Genomic DNA, 7,829 nt, shown 5'->3' on the forward strand with positions numbered 1-7,829 from the left:
AACATAAATTTTCTCTCGGCAAATTTCCTAACGATAAAGATAATCATCACACTCTAGACAATCTGATGACCATTATTACCACTACCAAAATGACTCAACCTGCCTCCTTGTAGTTCACAGAATCATCAAATTGGTTAGTGGCTCACCAGGTAGGTATTCAATGCATCTTCGTTAACCAAATGACTTGTGGAATCTCGTATATTTCCTAGACACAAACCGACATACTTCTTGTACCTAAAAATAACAGAAATGATTTCCGATCAAGAAATCTCAACGTTTTTTGAACCCGCTATATCATCATGTTCTTTTGATTCAGATCATCTGCCGCCTATTTGTCTGAGACTACTTCGATTCAATCGATTAATCGTCTGTTCCGTTTGAATGATTCCCCTTATTACATGATATTAATCATGTGACATGTGATTTTCTCCAGATCAGAATGCTAGATATCTAAGTTATCATTTAATAATAATTATTGTGGAATCCAATGAACCAGAGTACTTGCTCTACTGATATTTAAATAATTAGATGAGTAGATTTAGTTTCCAAGTCTTCTGCAATTTCACGTATCATTCTTCAGGTGGTACGAAAGACACCGCAATTTTTAAAATATGAACTTTAAAAATGTCAATGTAACTCCATTTTTCAAATGACATGTCCTGATTTTTTTTTGCTTGTCGGATATGGGCAGGGCGTTTTTAAAATGTGTAGGACAGCTATTAGTAACGGGTGTTTTTTTTTCGAAGTATATAACTTTAAGTTGGCATTTCTATTCAAGACTCACGCCTGAACAACGCTTGCAAATAGTGCAATTTTATTTCGAAAATAATGGTTCTGTGGGGAATACGTATCGCGCACTACGTCCATTTTATTTTGTTTAGCGATGAAGCGCACTTCTGGTTGAATGGCTACTTCAACAAACAAAACTGCCGCATTTGGAGTGAAGCTAATCCTCAAGTGTATGTCGAAACACCGTTACATCCAGAAAAACTGACTGTTTGGTGCGCTTTATGGGCTGGTGGAATCATTGGTCCGTACTTCTTCAAAAACGATGATGACCAGAACGTTTCAGTCAATGGTGATCGGTATAGAGCCATGATTACTAACTTTTTCATTCCTGAATTGAACAACCATGATGTCCAGGAGCTGTGGTTCCAACAAGACGGAGCAACATGTCACACAGTTCGTGCCACAATCGATTCATTGAAAGACACGTTTGGTGACCGCCTAATTTTACGTTTTGGTCCTATAAATTGGCCTCCAAGATCTTGTTATTTAACACCGCTAGACTACTTTCTGTGGGGCTATGTAAAGTCATTGGTCTATGTCTATGCGGATAAGCCACAAACCCTTGACCATATGGAAAACAACATTCGCCGTGTTATTGCCGATATACGGCCACAAATGTTGGAAAAAGTCATCGAAATGGGACGTCCAGATTGGACTACATCCGAGCCAGCCGTGGCAGTCATACGCCAGAAATCATATTGAAAATGTAATGCCACAAGATTGTCTTGCGGATAAATAAAATTTATGTCAATCGAATAATCCATCGTTGTTTTATTGCAATTTAAAGTTCTATAGCTCTAAAAAAAACACCCTTTACCAAATACTTGAAAGAACTTAAAATTTGTCCCTCGTGCAGAAATCCGTGCCAATAACATCGTCAAAACCATACAGAATATTCAAGCAGAATATCGAAAAATATAACCTTATTTCAGTGACAGCAGATATGACCGAGTTGGTATTTTGCGTATATAAATATGTATTGGCAATTTCAAGCTCAATGCAAAATTTCATGTTGATGGCATCATCAGACCCATAAAAAATTCAATCGGAATATCGAAAAATTTATATCCAATTTTTCCGATCCGATAGGTTGAAATTAAGTTTGTATCTGAAAAAATAACTACTCGAATGTTCATGCCGAATTCCAGGATTATCGTTTCAACAGAACCCCTTCATCTAAATGAACTAACCTCCTACATTATCATCATAATTAATCCCATCCCATATACAGAGTGTCCCAGAATAGGGTCGGATAATTTCAAGGGGTTATTCCTGGCTATGACCATGACGCTGGTTCTCAAATGCTTCCTTGCTGAAAAACGGGGGTAATAAAATCATTCTTCATTAATATTTCAGAAACTATAAGAAATATCAAGGAGATATTTGAACCAATGTTATAACTTTTCAAATTGTACAAACTAGTCTTGCAATTTTTTCAAAAAATGGTTAAGGTTCAAGAATGAAGGAGTATCGTGGGGTTTATCCACCAATATTTGTGAACTAGGGTATAATTGTCAAATAAGAACTTACTAGCTGAATGAATTTTAATACATTTCGCCCTAACCTCTATGTGATGTTAATGATTCCTTCGATATATAGTCATATAAAAAGAGATTTAAGTTCTGAAACTAAAGCTCCAAAAGTTTTTCGTAATGCAATATGAAAAGATACATGTTACAAGGAACGTAGCGCCGTCTTGCTGAAAATAAATCCACAATCCATCATTCACTGTTACAGTTGCACCAGCCTCATTTTCGAATAAGTGTGGTCCAATCACATCACCAGCCCAAAAACCTCACCAAACATTGATATTTTGAGGATGAATAAGATTTTCAACAATCAGTATTGGCTTTTCCTAGCACCAATGCCACAATTCTGCTTATTAACGGCTTATTAAAATTGGCCTCGTTACTGAAGATGATTTTCGATGAAAATCCTTACCATTCTGATGGACCCCATTAGCGAAGATACGACGTTGCTGGTGATCAACCGGCTTGAGAGCTTGTGAGCTATAAAAACCATAAGACCTCAGTATTTATACAACGTACGGTGTAATGTAGTTTGTGGAATGGCTGATTCTTAAGATCGACGAGGAATCGACAAACCTTGGTTTTCGTTAACACTACGGGCTACAGCAGCAATATCCCCAATTTTTCTTAAGCGACGCAAACTGTTTCGATTCCTTACAACATTAACTTGTCCAATAGCTCAAATTTTTCCACCAGTTTCACTATGCTTTTTGTCTACTCAAAAGTGCTTTAGATTTGCGAATAGTGACTGGAAAATTTTCACCATTCTTGAAGTGAATTTTAACAATTGCAATACGTTGTTGTTGCGTGTATCGTTCCATTTTTAGTAATGGCGTCAAAATATGACAGTTTCAAAAGTGGCAGATGGCTAGTTAGCGAGCTATTCAAAATGAAACCTCTAATTGGAAAACCCTTTATAACAATGCTTCAAAGGTCATTTTGATATTTTTCGTGCTTTCCAAGACATTAAGGAAAAACGATTATTTTTTTAAGTTCATATTTTGGTAAATGAGCTTTCTCCTACAAGTATGAAAAGTAGGGTTCATAAACTTCTGAATTTCAAAACTATGTATTGCTCATAATGTGAGAAATATTATTCCACACGGCACTTTGACCAAACCTCGCTTGATAGAGCAATGTAGTTAGGCTTTTGAAAAGTCGTTTGTAAGGAAATACAAGAAATGCATAGCTACTGTCAACGAAGTCCATTTTGAAATGAATCAGGTACATTACTTGTATAATTTAAATTTGTGCAGTGATAGGAAATAGTATATTGTGCAACAAGTGGGGAAAGTCCAATTTTTCTCGCAAGTGTGGAAGTTTGTGGCACGAGCCTGAAAGGCGAGGGCCGCAAACACACGAGCAAGAAAAGGACTTTCTCCACATATTGCACACTATACTTTTCCTACAACTGCAAAAATTTCAATAATTCAAGTAATGAACTTGATTCAAATCAAAATGGCCTTCGTTGACAGTATGTGCTAATTTATTGCGTTTCTATAGAAACGACTCAAAAGCCCAATTTCATTGGTCTACCAAGGGAGGTGTGGCAAAGTGTCGTGGGGAATAATATTTCTCACAGTATGAGCAATACATAGTTTTGAAATTGAGTAAGCTGTGAAGAATACGCAACTTTTAATGGCAGTTGTAGGAAAAGTATAGTGTGCAACATGTGGAGAATTGTACAACAAGTGGGGAAAGAAAGTCCAACGTTTCTCACGAGTGTGGAAGTTTGTGGAACATTCCTGAAAGGCGAGTGTCGCAAACACACAAGTGGGGAAAAGGACTCTCTCCACATATTGCACACTATACTTTTCCTACAAAATCAAAAATTTGGTTAATGTACCTGAATCAATTCAAAATGGCTTTCGTCGTGTGTATGTATTTCTTGCGTTTCCATAGAAACGACTTTTCAAAAGCCCAATTTCATTCGTCTATGAAGCGTTGGGTGGGCAAGGTGCCGTGTGGGATAAAATTTCTCACAGTATGAGCAATACATAGTTTTGAAATTGAGTAAGCTGTGAAGAATACGCTACTTTCCATAGCAGTTGTAGGAAAAGTATAGTGTGCAACATTTGTAGAATTGTACAACAAGTGGGGAAAGAAAGTCCAACTTTTCTCACGAGTGTGGAAGTTTGTGGCACATTCTTGAAAGGCGAGTGACGCAAACACACAAGTGAGGAAAAGGACTTTCTCCAAATATTGCACACTATACTTTTCCTACAAAACCAAAGATTTGGTTAATGTACCTGAATCAATTCAAAATGGCTTTCGTCGTGTGAATGTATTTCTTGCGTTTCCATAGAAATTACTTTTCAAAAGCCCAATTTCATTCGTCTATGAAGCGTTGGGTGGGCAAGGTGCCGTGTGGAATAAAATTTCTCACAGTATGAGCAATACATAGTTTTGAAATTGAGTAAGCTGTGAAGAATACGCTACTTTCCATAGCAGTTGTAGGAAAAGTATAGTGTGCAACATTTGTAGAATTGTACAACAAGTGGGGAAAGAAAGTCCAACTTTTCTCACAAGTTTCGAAGTTTGTGGCACATTCCTGAAAGGCGCGTGCCGCGAACACACAAGTGAGGAAAAGGACTTTCTCCAAATATTGCACACTATACTTTTCCTACAAAATCAAAAATTTGGTTAATGTACCTGAATCAATTCAAAATGGCTTACGTTGCACACTATACCTTTCCTACAAAATCAAAAATTTGGTTAATGTACCTGAATCAATTCGAAATGGCTTTCGTCGTGTGAATGTATTTCTTGCGTTTCCATAGAAACGACTTTTCAAAAGCCCAATTTCATTCGTCTATGAAGCGTTGGGTGGGCAAGGTGCCGTGTGGAATAAAATTTCTCACAGTATGAGCAATACATAGTTTTGAAATTGAGTAAGCTGTGAAGAATACGCTACTTTCCATGGCAGTTGTAGGAAAAGTATAGTGTATAACATGTGGAGAATTGTACAACAAGAGGGGAAAGAAAGTCCAACTTTTCTCACGAGTGTGGAAGTTTGTGGCACATTCCTGAAGGCGAGTGCCGCGAACACACAAGTGAGGAAAAGGACTTTCTCCACATATTGCACACTATACTTTTCCTACAAATTCAAAAATTTTTTTAATGTACCTGAATCAATTCAAAATGGCTTTCGTCGTGTGTATGTATTTCTTGCGTTTCCATAGAAACGACTTTTCAAAAGCCCAATTTCATTCGTTTATGAAGCGTTCGGTGGGCAAGGTGCCGTGTGGAATAAAATTTCTCACAGTACGAGCAATACATAGTTTTGAAATCCAGTAAGCTATGGAATATACGCTCCTTTTCATAGCAGTTATAAATAGGAAAAGTATAGTGTAGTCATTTTCTCACTCGTGTTTTTGCGGCACTCGTCTTTCAAGCTCGTGCCACACTCGTGAAAAAATTGAACTTTACATCCTTGTTGCACAATATTCAATTGCGGACCTACATTCATGGAAAATTTTGTCTAGAAGGAGTTTCTTTCGTTTTCGGTTGTCATTTTATGAGAAATACCTATCAATCTAGAAGGTCCTGATCACGTCCCTTTGGTCCAGTTCATGCACCGCCCGTCAAATCCGATACAGTCTCGATTTAATCGATGAATTGTTCGGTTCATTCGACTCATTCCCCTTATTATAAGAAATTAATCATCCTATACAGGGTTTCGTCCCAGATCAGAACGCTATGTGGATAAAAACCTGCCCTGTCATTTTCTGATTGTGGAATAAGAACAGACAGTCTTTATTCTTATGATTGATTGTCGGTTCAACCAGCATCCTACGTCGCAGACAGCCATGCGACGCGGTTTACGAAGTGGTTTTGACCCATCTCACGACGGGTTACACTGTCGGACGGAAGAAAAACAGAATAAATTGGAAAAGTCGGCTGGGATCATTTGTTATGGCTTGTTACCGGTGTAACTGAATGCTTATTGCAGGGGGATTGATACGGATGGAAATATGCCGGGGTTTAGAGGAAAACCATTTTTTTCAAGCATAAGTAAACAATAATTTGCATAAATCTAAATCAATTCAATATGAATCGTATCTATTGCTGAACGTGTGAAAATTTCACATAACCTACATCAGAACTACATTTTCGAATAAAAAGAGATTAAAATTCGAAAAAAAAACTATTACCATTGATAAAATTTTAATTTTCATCATTATTATAAATGATGAAGAATTTATACAACTAGTTTTGAAACATCTAGAAATTCATGATCCAAAAAACGAATCTTATAGGTGGTGATTTTTAATTAAAATCAACAGAAATCTTTTCAAACGTCTATTTTTGAACATGTCCGAATACCAATAAACGAATAAGATTTTCCTCTTGCTTATTGACTTCTTGTAGACATTCATAATTCTACTGTCTACAAAACACCATAATACCAAAATGACGTCTGCTATGAAAACGGGTCCGAAGAAGATATTCTCCTCTTCTAGCTGCCGCAATTACTCGATCGCAGTCGTTGACGACTGATGAAAGTAGAGGAAAAACCACCTTCAGAGGCATTACCACGACGTGGCTTTCCGCGTATCAATTAAACTTTGGTACCCATTCATTTCCCCTCTGGCGCTCCTGCGATGACAAAAAATTTTTACGATTTACAAAGTTGTACATTCACTTCATCTTCTTTCTCTTGACGGAGCATATAAGTAGAGGGCAGAACTGTACGACGGTCAATTATTTTTTCACAAAATTTTAGTTTACTCTTTTGTAATGATTTTTGTAGGTTTTTTCACGAATATAATAAAAATATATCAATGCTTTTTACTTTGAACATATCATCAGTTCTTTTGCGAAAAAGGAAAAGTTACCAACATTCTTTTAATTCGCAAATTGAAAATACTACATTCTACAATGTGAATTATTGTTGGAAATTTTGTGAAAACCCCATAAAAATCGGTGGTTGTAAGAGGACACATCTATAATTTCGTTTTGAACTGAGTAGTTACATGGTGGATTTCCCGCTTAAGTACGTTTCGTACATAACTGCAGATTATAGTCGACATAATCGTCCATCTGACTGCGCATTATCCAAATGCACGCTCGACCAAAAATATTACGTCTCTTGGTGATGAAGACAAATCTTACCATTCCTCTGCGCGCCAACATTTGGACTTCTCTTTTTATTTTTCCATTGTTTTTTCCACTCTCCTAGGTGAGAAGTTAGAAGAACCAATTATGTAGTGTGAAGGCTTTATTACTGTGTCCCTTCTCCACATAAACCCAGAAAAGTTTTTTTCTGGCCCAGAGCTCAAACTGTCGACCTTGTGTTCAAGAATGAGGGGTCCTACCAATGAACTAAGACCAATGAACTTTTAACATAATATTAAAATTTCCTTGGTTCCTACCAATTTCTCTCTTTTTCTTTGTTAGGCATCCTTTCAATTCCATCAAAGTTAGATGTGTTTTGAGCTGAAACTAAATCATCTGGTCATAAAAATGTCTTAATTAACGTTAATTTCTCGTATAGACGACATTTTAACT

Source organism: Harmonia axyridis, chromosome 4 (assembly GCF_914767665.1).
Source record: "Harmonia axyridis chromosome 4, icHarAxyr1.1, whole genome shotgun sequence".
In the NCBI taxonomy this organism is placed as follows: Eukaryota; Metazoa; Arthropoda; class Insecta; order Coleoptera; family Coccinellidae; genus Harmonia; species Harmonia axyridis.